Source organism: Lissotriton helveticus, chromosome 1_1, assembly GCF_964261635.1.
Source record: "Lissotriton helveticus chromosome 1_1, aLisHel1.1, whole genome shotgun sequence".
In the NCBI taxonomy this organism is placed as follows: Eukaryota; Metazoa; Chordata; class Amphibia; order Caudata; family Salamandridae; genus Lissotriton; species Lissotriton helveticus.
This window is the reverse complement of record NC_136057.1, coordinates 341,214,198-341,230,039: the sequence shown is the minus strand read 5'-3', so window position 1 is coordinate 341,230,039 and position 15,842 is coordinate 341,214,198. Positions and strand designations below refer to the sequence as shown.

The following is a 15,842-nucleotide window of genomic DNA, read 5'->3' as shown; positions in this document are numbered from 1 at the left end:
GGAAGTAGGCAGAACTGAGGCAAAGGCACGCAGGATTAGAGGGTGGGAATGCGGGTATTAATTCAACAATATGTCCCTTGGGAACGTTCTAGATTGCTCTGGCCTTTAATGGCGCACACAGAGCGAGGCATATGTGTTTAATGCAAGGAGGGTGACCAAATGGCATGGGTACAAATTCAGGACGGTCTGTGTGAAAATTCAGGACAAAGGGTCAACATTCGGGATAAATTTGGGACAAAACATACGTTTTACAGACATATCAGAGGAGGTCGTACAATTAGTATATAAATAAATTGACAACCAAAATAAGTCAAAAGAAGTTTTTATAAGGTTGAGACAATCGTGCACTTCACAGTTTTTCAGTATGCGCACAGCTTTGCAAAGGTACCTTTGCCTGAAGAGGCTCTTTCAGGCAAAATTGTTGCAGCGTATAGTTACGCTGATAGAGGGAAAACGCTCTGCAGGGTGAGCTGTAAATGGCATGGGTTTTTGCACAATGCTTTATAATGTTTGCATTTGAAGATATGCATTGGGTACAATTTTATTCATGACTGAGGATGTTTGGTGTATTCTTGCATGCTCAGAAAAAGGCCCAGACGGGCATATCAGTCGCATGAGAAACGTTGTTGAAAACATCAGCATCCTACATCTGATATAACAAGAGCAATAAACAGGTCAATGAAATACATTGGCGTAGTTGGAATAATTATTTTCTAAGTTGGAAAAACGGAAGATCTACTTGCATGAGAACTATGAAATACGCTGTGTGCCTGGTAAAGGAGTGCAACTTGGCTCCATTAACCCCATGCGTGCGCGTGACGACCGGGAGCCATCACGGTGGGCAGGTGCGGAGGACAGCCCCTGGCCGTTCGAACCATGCCCACTCATTATTTCCCCAGCACCGCAGAGGAGTTTGCGCCGCGGTCAAGGGGTTAATGATTGTATCTAATTAGGACTATATCAGGCCCCCAAAGCTATAAGAATAGCTTGGGCAGCAGGAATTAATTATTTTAATGTATATTGAATTAATAAACAGATGTTATTCTATTTGTCTCTAATTTACTTAAACAGCGCCACCATGTGGCAGACTGTTATAAGTGCCAGTGTTCACAATTAAGTGCCGGTGCTGAGCACCAAAAACCACCGGCTCAAATTAGGCACTGACTTCCAGCAAAGTCTATTAAAAGTGTGCAGGCGAGCACTGCTGTAGGGGTGTGACAGTACAGGTGATATCACTTATGCCTGTTCCCCATACATATAGAATAAGTCAGCAGCACAAGGCTCCCCATTCAGAATGATGAGAGCTCACTCAGGAAGCAACAGTGCATGTTTCACACACAGAGAACAGGTGCCATGGTGGCAAGCATTGTCACGCACTTCAAATGTGTAGCGCCTGGGACTCAATGAGTAAACAAAGAGAACAGCTACCACAAAGGCATCATAAGTGTATACCTCCTGCATACAAACAAAACATGTACCACATGGTATCAGTAGGGCACGCTTCATACAGAAATAAATACCACATGGCACCAGCAGTGCAAGCTTCAGCCTCACACAAACAACAGGTATAGTGCAGGTATCAGCAGTACAAGCTTCCCATAAAAAACGCAGAAAGCAAGTACCACGTGAGACGGAGAATGAACGCTTCCCTATCCATTTAGAACAAGCACAAAATGGGCTGTCAGTCTAATATGCCATTGCACACAAATGTATATACAGCCACACACACAGAACAAGTACAATATGGCCACCAGCAGGGCAAGTTTCACTTACACACAGAGAGGCTAGGTACACTACGAGCATCAGCAATTCGATCTTCCATCATGCTTATAGAAGTGGTTCTCGATATCAGCAACTGTGCATGCCCCCACACGCAGAACAAGTATCACACAGCAACCAGCTAAGATCGACACATGCCCAAAATATGTACCACAGGGCGTCAGAAGCAAAAGGTTGCATGGGACATGCAGACTAGTGGTTAACATGGCTTTGGAACCTCAAGGCTCCCTTGCCCATTCAGAACTGCTACCTATAGGAATCAGCATTGTAATCTTCCCCTACACACAATGAGTATAGCGTGTACAACAGCAATGCAACTGTACCCACCCACACACAACAAGCATTTGCTATGCAATAGGTCGCGCAGTGACATGAGTTTAAGCTATTGGCATTGTAAATAACAATGCCTTTTTATAATGTTTTTAAAACGAAAACAAAAATAAAAGGCATTGTTATTTCCAATGTCATTAGCTCAAACTCGGGTAAATGCGAGACCCATTGCATTGCAAATGCTTTTTATAATAAGCTACTTGAAAATGTATCTGGTTTTATATTTTTAAACTGTAAATTGACAAATGTTTTTTACCTTTTGTATACTTTGATAGTTTTGTACAAACAAACCGAATAAAGTTATTTTGATTGATGTTTTTAATTGTTGTTCTTATCTAGTCGCATTTTCTGTGCATTCAAAGACAGGGGTCAAATGTCAGGCTGTGTTGTCCGAAGGAGCACCGTCATTGCTTTTCCTTCTCTAATTTCAAAGTGAGCGGATATATACGGCAATCTAGCTGTGGAAGGATAGGCTATTTTCTAGCACACTACAAAATTTAAATGTCTATAAATTAACTGAGCAAATATTTCAGAACATATCAGATTTAGGAAAGCACAAATTAAGCACATTTTTGGGGAATTCTGAATTGTGGTGGAAACAAATGTTTTCATACGATCAAAACAAATCAATATACTAGGTGATGCCATTTCCATACATTATCGTTTGTGCATTGTATGTATTTTTCAGTAAAACTGTGTGTCCCTGCAAATGGAATTGTCATTTTCATTGAAAATGTGTGGTCTGTAATGACAGTTTGCTTCCACTCCATGCATACTCCACACTACGTTACTTCACTCTACACCACTCAACTCTCCAACACTACGCCACTCCACGACATGCCATTCAACTTCACTCTATGCTATTCCACTCTACGTCCCTTCACTCTCGTCACGACACTCCATGTTACGCCATGCCACTGTAGTCCACTCTATGGCACTCCACTTCACAAGCCTCCACTCTACGACACTCTGCTCTAGGTATCTCTATGGCACTGTACTCCACTCTACAACTTTCTAGAACACTCTACTACACTCTATTCTATGCTACTCCATTCTAAGCCCCTTCAGTCTATGCACTTCTACACTCCACTTTACACCACTCCACAACACTCTACTCTCTACGCCATTCCATGACACTCCACGACATTCTAAGCCACTCCACCACGCTCCACTCTACACAACACTCCATTACTCTTTATGCCACTCCACACTACTCTACTCCACTTTATGCCACTCAACTCAACTAAACTCCATTCCACTAACTTTTAGTCCAGGTGAACAGCAGCCACATTGGTGCACACCATGGATATAACACATTGGCAAAGCCAACAGCTCATGCGTAAGAAAGACCTATTGACTTTGCCAATGCTTGTTAGTAGTTTGTGGGCCATTTTTATGGCAAAGTGGACCTTTCTTTTTTTTAAATGTTTTATTGCGTTTCAGTAAGCATTGTATATCACATACTAGTCATGTATGACAATACAGTCTGGCTTGAGTGTATAAAACAGACGGTATTCATGCGTAATCGGTCTTTTGCATTGGGGAATATATTGGATATAGCTGAAGCAATACAGTTTACTCATGTAACTGGTCTGTAACAACAGACAACTGGAACATTAAACAAAGAGTACCTTTATAAACCTGGACCCTTGACCCAGAACCCCAAACTGTCATCTCTGTTCCAGGTCTCTACAAATTGTGTGATTAGTAAGTAGTGATGTCCCATGAATAGGATAGCCAAAAAGGCTAAAGCTACATTGTGTGATTATGGTCTTGGAGGATGTGGATTGATGGTTAATCACCGTTGTCATCTGGTCTGGGGGGGGGGGCATAGAGCCACAGGAGGGGATAGGAGTCATGTGGAGTATCTTTACAGCAATGGGTGGTACTCAGGGTCTTTTTGAGATTTAAAGGTTTCCAGTAAATCGTCCCAAATCATGAGAAAAGGTCACCTACGGAGACAACAGTATTCCTCTTTGTGTAGAGCACAACTCATAGCTGTGCTCCAGCGTATGACATCCTCTCTCCAGCTCAAGGCTAGTAGCATTCTTGGGGATTTCCAGCATCTGGTGATCTGCTGCTTTGCATGAAGAAGCTCCAAAACCACAAACTTAGCTGTGATTTTAAAACTTTTGGGTTTGGGTTAGAGGCTCAGTAGGCAGTGTTCAATATTATCCCAGTGGGCAGCACCTGTCAGGGCTGCACGTTTATCCACCCAATAAGAAGTCAATGCCGAGGAAGGCCATAGCATATGCAATAGGTCTGCGGTGTCTGTGTGACATCTAGGGCATGTAGGGGGTGGCTGCAGGTAAGATTGCATGACGTTTCAGAGGTGTTAGGCATGCTCTGTGTATAAGCAAGAATTGTATACATTTGAACTGCTAATTGTGAGAGATCTTGCGTGGGTATTCTAGGGCAAAGCGCCATTCCTAATCATGAAGGGCTCGGGCAAGATCCTCATCCCATTTGGTTTGTAGGGATTCCAGGCATGCATTTATAGGAGTATGCAGTCATCAGTAAAGCCATTTAACTAGATACCTACCACGTCCCATGCTATACACTGTTTGGACCAGTGTATGAGTAGCTGGCTAAGTTCCCAGCGGGGTCCAGTATGTGCAGAGGTACTGAATAATGGTGGTCTGTCAAGAAAAGGGAATATGGTAAACCATGGAGTTGTGTGAATTCTTGGTGTGATGCAAGTTTGCCTTCTGTGAACAGGCCTCCCACGGCCACTATTCCAGTGCCTTCCCAGGATGATAGTTAAGTCACCATGAGTGCGCACAGTGGTGTGGGTATATCTATTAGAGGTATATTAGGGGTATTAGGGGGTGATCTGATGCTCTGTGTCTGGGATATATCGGCTAGTTGCCTAGGGGGCAGCAGCTACATTGTGCTCGTTATGGAATTCCTCGGGGGTAACAGACACAGCCAGGCATCCGATGTTGATAAAGGCATCGCTAGAGAAGGGCGGAAGTGGCAGTAGGGCCTACCTGAAGTGCGAAATCACTCACTAGCACCTGTGGCCCTGGAGAAAGAGGAACCCTCCCCGATGATGGCCAGCGTGGCTCCAAGCTGTTGAACTACACCAGAGTGGAGATCTCAGCAACAATACTCAGCCAGCCCTGCGGTATCGATACCGTAGAACAGGTGGAGTAGGATAAGTGCAGCCATCCGAGAACAGTGGAGGAGGGTTCCAGGCCAAGCTTGAAGCTAAGGAGCGGGGTAATAGTGTGGCAAGTGGGACCTGTTAGTGAGCCCCCAGCCTTTGGGCTCAAGTAGGGTTGTAGTGGATGATGACCACTTGGGAGTCAGGGGTTCTAACAGAACGATCGTAACCGAACCTCTGACTGTTCCCCCCACCCCCGAGGAGTTGCATAACTGCTCCAACTACACCTCATTACCGCCTCCCTCTTCACCTCACCTCTCTGTTACGCTGCAGCGGCGGGTATCTGGGATTATCTGTTCCGGTAAAGTTGCCTAGGGTCTACCCGGATGTCCTCTCCGATTAGTCGCTCAGCCCAATTCACAATAAGAGCTTCCCCACCGTCTCACCGCCTCGACGCAGTCCCAAGCCTCTGCTGGTTCCTCGCTGTCACAGCCAACTCATATGGGGGCCTCTGACAGGAGCAGCGAAGCTGTACTCAGGGCTGTTAACTTCACCCGGCCGCTTGCTATTGAGACAGCACGTCTCCTCTCTGCGCTGTCCTTCTCCAGAGCAGCTCTCAGTTGGGTCACACGCCGTGAGCGTGCACATGGGCTGTCCATGCGCCCTCGCTCGCGAAAGTGAAAGCGTGTGGGAGCGCGAGAAGAGACACTGCTGCCGCCGTACACACTCACAGCTCATGTCTCCAAAAGCGTGCGTTCACAGCTCATGTCTCCAATGTCTTTACAAGCTCTTGCACCTTTCCTGTCCCACTTCGCTAAGCAAGTCGGCGACAATAGACCTCGCTTAGCGAACAGCTTTGCTGCATCGTTAGGCGAGACCTAAAAAGGTACAGAGCAGGGAGCAGTAGGTAAGCATCCCTATCAGACCTTGATCGACTTGCTAGAGGAGCAGACATAGGCCACTGGACACCAGCACTGTTGATAAGGGTATGTCCGACTACACAAACTGGGCCAAGTGCATACGTTTCATGCTTAACTCATGAGGCATATATGCGCCTGTCATTCCAGTTGGCTTTTCATTTTTTGGTAGTTACCGGTTAAAGGTCTTACTGTGTTTTGTACACCTCAGTCTGCTGCTCAGTCTCTCATTCTCACACACTTCGCACGCTCCATGGTACTGTGCGTTTTGGCGTTGCTGGCTCGGCAACTGCCGGATGAATGCGTACAGGGCTGCTGTGGCAGCTTCTGAGCTGTTGGGGCCATGGTGGCAGCCTCTTTTGGAACTTGATGGTTTTGAAGATTTCAGCATTGAGTCCCTTACAACAGCTTGTATTTTCTAGAGTTGAGTTGAGGAAAATCGAATTTTGCCTTGTCATGTGTCCCTACGTGTTCCCCATTGTATGTTATATGTGCATGATCGATATGCATATTTACCCCCTTGCCCGAATAAAGACGCAATTATAGTTGTGTCCAACGTTAGTATGCCAGTTATCCAGTCCCCCTGAAAGCAACAAGTATTAGGCCTATGTTGCCAACGTCTTTACATTGTGCACGTTAATTCATCGAGTTGTCCCCGTTTCTAGGCCTCACAGGGCCCGGACACCAGATTGAAGCTCAAGTCTCCTGAAACCACTCCGAGGAGCGATGCAGCCCCTCCCGCATCCCTGACCCTTCACTTACTTCCTGCCAAGCAGCGCGGTGCCCGGCCTGGCCTGCCTGCCTGTCTGCCAAGAATATGTTATGCTTCTAGTTATCAGTTCAGCTCCCCGGCTTCACATTCCTAAGCTAACGAACCGCATAAACATCTTCATCTATAGTCTAGTCTTCCTGTCTCCATGCAAGAGAATTACTGAATTAGTATCCATAGAAGATTCATAGCACACGCAATACATGTAGAATATATGCATGCACCAGCCTTAGTGACAAGTAGCCTTTGCCCTGATGACATTTAGATTCAAGCAACATGTACTCCAAACACAAGATACCAGATATGCTATGGGTCCATGTCGTCCTGACATCCCAGACTTTAGTCTCCTCTTCTAGTGCCAGAAGTCAGAGCCCCCAGCTCTCCCCAGTTACACGTCATGGCCCGTTTGCGCGCACCAGTAGGTTAAAGGTTCCAGCTGCCCAGGTAGCCCCCTCCATGTATCCACCCATTTATGACACTTCTGTGACGTTTACATCACATGTCTCCGTGCACGCCCTGTGCACGCCTTCTTTGTACGCCCATATGTTCTTATCTTCCGTTTGTCACTTGTTACGCCTACTGTATTCAATGCAATTGTACTGTTTTACTATATATACTGTATGATGTTAATATGACATTAGGCTTTTCCTTCCCCTTTGTGTCTGTCCCTTCCTGAACCTTTGCAGGTGATGGAACCCGATGGTCCATTGGCTCGAGCCATCTGATTAAAGCCTGTATGACTCAGATACCACGGATTCTGCCTCTTATTTATTGAGCTATCCTTTTCAGTTAATGCATAGAAAAATAGTACCGGTAATTAATTATTTATTTACCACATAAATGGCGCCCGAATAGGGACGAGCCCCTTCCCCACGCGCCGGCGATGTAACGCAGGCCCCCTGACCCTTCTACAGCCGTGACGGACCCCTACTGTGCATGTGCAGATATTTCTGCTTCAAGTCTCCCTCAGGCCCACGGAGGAGACGGAGACTGCGGTCCGGCATCCAGACGAGGCGGTGAGGAAGGCGGATTGTCCCGACCAGAGCCCAAGCCGAGAGAGCAAGGTCCGAGGTATCCGGAGGCCCACCTGTTTCCGAAGCCCGAAGCCCGAGGCGCATGCGTAGTGTGTAGCAGTAACCAGACGTCGTAGCAGTCCAGTCCAGTCCGATGCCTTCAGTTTTGCTTCCCGGTGAGTACCGTTGCTGGGGGTATCTAGACGGGTTCATTAATTTGTGCCCGGTCCGACGGGTTTGGGTACACAGATCCGGTCCGACGTGTTCACCTAGGTGAATACGGTATGACGTGTCTCTTTAGGAGACCGGTATGTTCTGTACTGTTTTAGCAGTGCATCCAGTAATTCTAGTAAGTCTGTTCTCGAGAAATTCAAGTATTATGTTTTCAATGTATCAGGTAGTATTCTGTTCGAACTTTTATTAATGTGTTCTTGATGTCGTGGTATGAATGATTGTTTTGCTATTCATTACTGTGTTCATTGTGTATTGTGTTCAAGTTCAAGTACGGTTCAAATATGCCTTTGTTTTCGAAGTTACGTCAGATAAAAACCAGAAAAGGGTTACTCGAAGAATCAGTTCCTGTCCCTCCTAGGGACAGTCCTGGACATTTCATGTATCATAAGCATGGCTTGGATGCCATACTGTATCTAGATTTATGGGTGGACTACACCAAACATCTCGAAGAGAAATATAGATGGCCTGTTTCAGGAACATGGGATGCCGAGTGCATCATGATGTGGTATATAAATAAATAATACCGGGACTATTTTTGAATTACATTAACAATAACAGATAGCTCAATAAATAAGAGGCAGGATCCGATGTGTCCGAGTCAGAAGGATTTATTCAGGCAAAAGGGAAGGGACTGGAACGGGACAGCCTGAAATAAAACAGGAAGGAAGGAAGGCAGCTGCACCATTTCATCGACAGTGCAGCATATATATAGTAAAACATTACATTACATTACATACAGTAGGCGTAACTTATGACAAACGTAAGATAAGAAGGCATGGGTGGAAAAAGAAGGCGTGTACAGGGCGTGCATTGAGACATGTGGTATGAACGTCACAGAAGTGTCATGAATGGGGCGGAAACATGGAGGGGGCTACCTGAGCAGCTGGGACCTTTAACCTAGTGGTGCGCGCAACACGGGCAATGACGTGTTACTAGGGAGAATTGGGGGCTATGACTTCTGCGCTAGAAGAGGAGACTAAAGTCTGCGGTGTCAGGACGACATGTACCTATAGCATATCTGGTATCTGGTGTTTGGAGTACATGTTGATAGAATCCAAAAGTTATCAGGGCAAAGGTTACTTGACACTAAGACTGGTGCATGCATTATTCTACATGTATTGCGTGTGCTAGGAATATTCTATGAATATTAATGCAGTATTCTCTTGCATGGACACAGAAAGGCTAGGCCATAGCTGAAACTGTTGATGTGGTTCAGTAGCTTAGGAATGCAGAGAAGGAGGGCTGGACTGATAACTAGAAGCATAACATACTCTTGGCAGACAGGCGGGCAGAGCCAGGCCGGGCACTGCGCGGCAGGAAGTAAGTGAAGGGTCAGGGATGCAGGTGGGGGCTGCATCGCTCCTCGGAGTGGATTCAGGAGACTGGAGCTTGAATCTGGTGTCCGGGCCCCTTTTGAGGCCTAGAAACGGGGACAATTCAATGAATTTAACGTGCACACTGTAAAACGTGGCAACATAGGCCTAATACTCGTTGCTTTCACGAGAACTGGAAACTGGCATACTAGAGTTGGACACAACTATAATTGCGTCTTTAATCGATCATAGGGGGATACATGCATATCGATCATGCACATATAACATAGGATGGGGAACACGTAGGCACATATAACATGGCAAAATTTACTTTTCCACATTCCCTCCTTGTGCCCTACGTTTCCATCAGGAAACATCAATATTCATGATACCATCTATCTGTTCATATAGCATCATTTGCTCGTCTCGAAATGTCTTGGAACGGGATTTAGGACTAGGAATACAAGAGGTAGCACACATGCCGCAAATCGCAGGGCCACATTGTAAACAGAGGCAGCAACTGAATATGATCATTACTGCTATACCTAGGAATGACAATACTTTCCATCCCCAGGCAGATATGATACTCCAGAGCCAACCGGACCATGTCCAGGTGCCTGGATTCTGGTGTAACTGATGGGCAATTTTATGAAGTCTGGTTATAGCTGAATAAACAGACGGCGCGTTATTAGGAATGAAAATGCAGCAACTAGATCCGATGACTCTACATGCTCCTCCTCTATCGGCCAGTATGACGTCAAGAACGAGACGATTTTGGAGCACGACAAAACGCATAGCAGATTGCTCTTCGGTTAAGTTACCTAGAGCGGAAGCAGTCTCATTCACTACTGCTTCAAGGGTTCTGGTTAACCTACGTATTAACTTACTATTCTGGACAGGACCTATAAAGAAAAAGAAACCTTTATTGAAGTCTTGATATTGTTCTAGAGCAGTTTCAGTTTGGTCGACAATTGGGGACTCAGTCTCCCTTCTATGTCTAACGTGTACTAGATGTGTGTTTCTGTGATAATCAGATGGGGCTAGAAAAACTGGTGGCAGTAGGAAGGCAATATAACATGTTCCATCCCAATCTAGGGGCAGACGAACATATGCGGTCTGACCACAAACAAAATAAGAATGACGTGAGGCTTTGAAAATAGATTTCCCACTGTCAATATACTCGACCACAGTAGTACAATCACTATGTCCTACATGTGCGGAACCATTCTTTCTGACACATAATTCGCCTTTGACTGGTAGTACTGAAATAGCAGGCAAATCTGGAGTAGTATCGGACTGAACATTCAAAACCATGAAATTCGAGGAATAATTACCTAAATCATATACTTCATTTTCTAGATCTAACCCTGTTCTATGGGAAAGACCTTGCTTGTCTGGGAAACATGTTCGATTCAGAAGGGACATATCAGTTGAGGATGACGTTAACGTGGACCATGCTCCACACGAACCATTATGTGAAAACGGATAAGGAAAAAGCGGCAGAACTCCCTTCGGTGTCTGGAAAGGGGGGAGTCGACCACACACCCAACAATTAGTGGCATTGCTGGTCTGGTGTGAATAGTGCAACATTCGGATAAAAGTATTATTACGCATAGCAAGACGATAGGATAACTCGTGAGGAGGCAGATCACTAAATGTGTGCTCTACTGTAACATTAGAAAACATATGTACATGTGAAATAGGAAAACATAAATGTAACACATAACTTATGCATGTAACCATAAGGCTCAGGAACAATAAAAAGAACAGAATGATGATACATCTCTTAGAGTTTTGACTAACTCTCTCACTGTGTGGGTCTATCTCATACATGTCAGGAACCTGTCTAACCGTTTCACCCGAGAGGGACTTAGACAATTAAACTGGCTGACTTACTAGACCGCAACTTGGATTTATACTCCTGCTGCGGAGTTTTTTCTAACAGGGGAATTTTAGATTCTTGGTCTGGGCAGTCCTTGAGAACGGGGCAGTCCTTGAGAAAAGTTTTAGGTTTAAGTCCATGGAATTTCTTGACGTGGCTCGCGTGTAGCCAGCCTTTTCGGTTTTCAATCATCACTGCTGTCCGGGTGGTGAGAAGAACTAGACGGGGTTCCTTCCAACGGGGCTCCAGCGAACTTGAACGATCAAAATTCCTTATAAGGACCATATCACCCGGAACGACTTCATGTGGTTTCACTTCGGTGTTGTCTGGAAATGCAGCGGCAACCTGTGAACGACAAGATTGTAGTGCAGACATCAAGGAGGCAAGGTAATCTGTCAGCATATTACTGTCAACATCAGTTATGGTACGGGGTCTAGGTGTACCCCACATGTTAGGGGGGCGACCAAACACTATCTCGTAGGGAGATAGACCTGAACGGGAATGAGCGACCATTCTCATATAAAAAAGGGCAACTGGCAATGCTACTATCCAATCTACACCTTTCTCTGCACACACTTTGGCAATGCAGATTTTCAGGGTCTGGTTATGTCTCTCTACGAGACCGGCTGCTTCAGGATGGCGTACACAATGGAACTTCCACTGGTACCCTAACAGAAGGGAAACTTGTTTCATGAGCTCGGATGAGAATGGCTGGCCATTATCTGAATACACGACCCTAGGTAATCCATAGCGGGGAAAATACTCACGAACCAACTGCCTGGCAGTGGTCGCAGCTGTGTAATCTGGAACTGGATATGCTTCTGTCCACCTGGACAAAGCGCATACAACTACGAGGACATACTTGAAACCTCGACATCGCTCCATCTGAATATAATCCATCTGGAGGACTTCAAAAGGGTGGCCAGGAGGATGGAATCCACCTTGTTCCACCGGGACACTTTTACCTGGATTGAACTGACAACATATCATACAGGTACGTACTTTCTGTTTGGCGGCTGCTCGTAAATGCTTGTTGAACCAAAGGTTCTGGATACTGTCTAACATGGCTTTTTCTCCTAAATGTGCTGGACTATGTGCGGTGTTAATAATGACTTGAACCATAGAGTCGGGGAGAAACCATGTGGCTTTTCCCTTCGTCAACCATCCTTGATCTGTCTGGACCCCTCCTTGTTCGGACCATTTCTTGATTTCATCGGGAGTAGCATGTAACTGTATATCTATGACATCTTGTGTAGGGTCCTTAACTGTCATACAAGTAGTCTGATCTGGAGTGAGTGTCAGTGTCGTGTTAACTGAAATGTCTGGAGTCTGAGCTGTGAGCTTGGCTGTTCGATCTGCTAGATCGTTACCTTGGGAAATGATATCAATGACTTTCGTATGTGCCTTGCACTTCATGATAGCGATAGCTGTCGGTAAATGTATTGCATCTAGCAGAGCTTGAATGAGGAGACCATGCTGAATCTTGGTTCCATGAGAAGTCATAAAACCTCGTTCCTGCCAGAGCACTCCAAAGTCGTGTACGACTCCGAATGCATAACGTGAATCTGTGTATATGTTTACTTTCAGGTTCTTGGCACGTATGCAGGCTTGGGTCAGAGCGACAAGCTCTGCTGCTTGAGCAGACAGGGTGTCAATACGATGTGTTTCTATAACTTCGGTTTCAGTAGTCACTGCATACGCGGCTACTAGTTCTCCTGCACTCGTTCTCATACATGAACCATCCACGTAAAGTGTCAGGTCGGGATCAGGTAATGCAATGTCTGTCAGATCTTGTCTTGGCTTTGTCATAGTGTTGACAACTTCCACACAGTCATGTGTGGCAGGATCTGAAGTAACTGACGGTAACAGTGTAGCTGGATTTAAAATGTTGCAGCGTCTGATTTCTATGTGTGGCTGAAATAGTGTCAGTTCATAACCTGTTAAACGTGCAATTGTCAAGTGCTGAGTCTGTGTTCGGTTTAAAAGAACTTCCACGGAGTGTGGAACTTGTACTGTCAGGGAGTGTCCTAACACTATGGAATCACTTTGTCTGATAGCTAGAGCTGTGGCTGCAACTGACTTGAGGCACGCAGGCAGAGCCTGGGCCACTGGATCTAATGTGCTAGAAAAATAAGCACAGGGCTTGTATTGTCCTGCTTGATCTTGTGTGAGAACAGATAATGCAGTACCATCACGTTCTGTAACAAAAAGTGTAAAAGGCTTACTGTAGTTCGGTGTTGCTAGAACAGGTGCATTACATAAAGCTTTCTTTAACTCATTAAAAACAAGTGTATGTTTCTGGGTCCAAGGGAGGACAGACGATACGGCTGCCTCCTGTGTCGTTAACTGTATCAATGGCTTGGCTAGATATGCATACTGAGGAATCCATTGTCTGCAGTAAGAAGTGAGGCCGATAAAAGCTCGTACCTCCTTCTGTGTCTTGGGCTGTGGAAGACGTGCTATTAACTGGATACGGTCAGGTGTCAACTGCCTACCCCTCTTGGACAGTAAGTGTCCCAAGTAGACCACTTGCTGGACACAGAATTGCAATTTGGAAGGGGACACCTTGTGCCCCATCTCGGCCAGAAAATACAGAACTGTAAGTGACGCACGCTCGCAGTCACGTTCAGAACGGGCTGTGATCAGTAGATCATCGACATACTGGAGCAGGGCAGTGTCAGCTGGCATGTGGATATTGTCTAGTTGTCTCTTAAGTGCTTGACTGTAAATGCTAGGACTTTCTGTGAAACCTTGAGGTGCTCGTGTGAATTTATAGCTTCTTCCATTTAAACAGAATCCGAAAAGGAACTGGCTGTCTGGATGGATGGGGACACTGAAAAATGCGTCCTTGAGATCGATAACTGTAAAGAACGTAGCTTCAGAATCAATGGCTGTCAATAGGGAAGAAATATCTGGGACCACTGGGTACTGTGGTATAATACATTTATTAAGTTCTCGAAGGTCGATCACTAATCGATAAACTGGAGGTGCATTTGGATCAGTACGTTTATAGGATGATAGGAGAATTACATACATTGGAGTCAGTTTCTACAACCACTCCTTGAACAATAAGTTCGTCAATAATTTTGGATAAGGCTGCTACAGCCTCAGGTGGCAATCTGTACTGTCTGATTCGTGGTAAAACAACACCTTGCTTCAGAGTCACACGATGGGGTGTGATATGCATACAACCTACATCAGTTGGACCTTGCGCCCATAAATGCTGTGGTACATTCAATAATCTTGGACCAAAATCACGTAATACATAATGACCTTTAAAATCACGCAAAAACAGACGGACCCCTTCTGGGGAGCAGCATATGACTGCTCCTAATTCTTTTAAAGTCTTAATGCCTAACAAATTTTCTGGGCAAGATTTCGTGAGTAACAGATCTGTAGTTCGGGACAATGGACCAACCTCTAGAGTAACTGGTTTCGATATTTCATTAACAATAGGCTTTCCTGAAAATCCAAGGGAAACATTTCTAGAGCCTGAGAGTGGAGCCCCTGGAACCTCGTCATGACTGATGGTAGTCCTACTTGCCCCTGTATCAATCAGAAACTTTCTGTCTTTCCCTAATACTTGACTATGTACATAGGGACCCTCTTGATCTACAGGTATCTCGATGAGAGGCAAGCCTACCTCCCTCTCTAGGCTGTTTCATGAATATGGCTGATAGTCTGGGTACTCTGACTGTGCATACTGGTACATCTGCTGTGTAACGTGCTGTGTGGCAGCTATAGGCTGCGGTGCTGTAACTGACTGTTGTGCATTCTGTGGTGGCTGGGAAGTCTGTGAAACTTGTTCTTGTCTAGGCGGACGTTGTCTTTCTTTAGTTTTACCAGTAGCTATGTTGTGTTTCAGAACTGCACATTCGTTTATAAAATGACCTGGCTGTTTACAGTAATTGCAGGTCCCTTTAATGGGAGCTGCAGGATGACTGGCTTGATTCGGACCCCTCTTCTGACTGTCTTGTGGAACAGACTGTGCAACTAATACTTTCATTTTCGTGTCTTTCATACGTCTCCTTTCGTGTTCCTGCTCTTCCCTGATTCTGTTCTGGTGGTATTGTAGCATCTGGAGCATCTGTGACGGAGTATTAGCTTGCCAGGTACTTTCGACTTTCAGTACTCGATTTTTAACTTGTGGACTTGAATTCTCGACTAGTTTGGTAACAAAAAGATGAGGGTACGACTCACTACTTGTTTTCAGACCACTATTAATAATGAAACATTTCTCAAATCTAGAATAAAAATCACTAGTATCTTCGTCTTGTTTCTGTTTACAGGCTGAGATGGCATCCCAATCTTCCTTTTTCGTGGCTAGTAATCTTGGCAAGACTTGTATTAATAACTCGGGCAATTCTTTAGCTTTATCCCCAAGACCGGTACCTGGTACTCGTATATTATCTTCAGTTTCTAGAGCTGTCCAATCTATCTTTTTCTCTCCCACCTCCCATTCTTTTTCTTTGAGTTTTTCATATATGCCCGCAGGCAAC

General features: G+C 45.2%; 1 protein-coding gene across 1 annotated transcript in view; it reads right to left on the bottom strand.

Annotated features, from left to right (window-relative positions):
• The window catches only part of TBXAS1 (thromboxane A synthase 1), a 458,190-nt gene that overhangs the window by 367,463 nt on the left and 74,885 nt on the right, over positions 1-15,842 (bottom strand). The window lies entirely within an intron of this gene.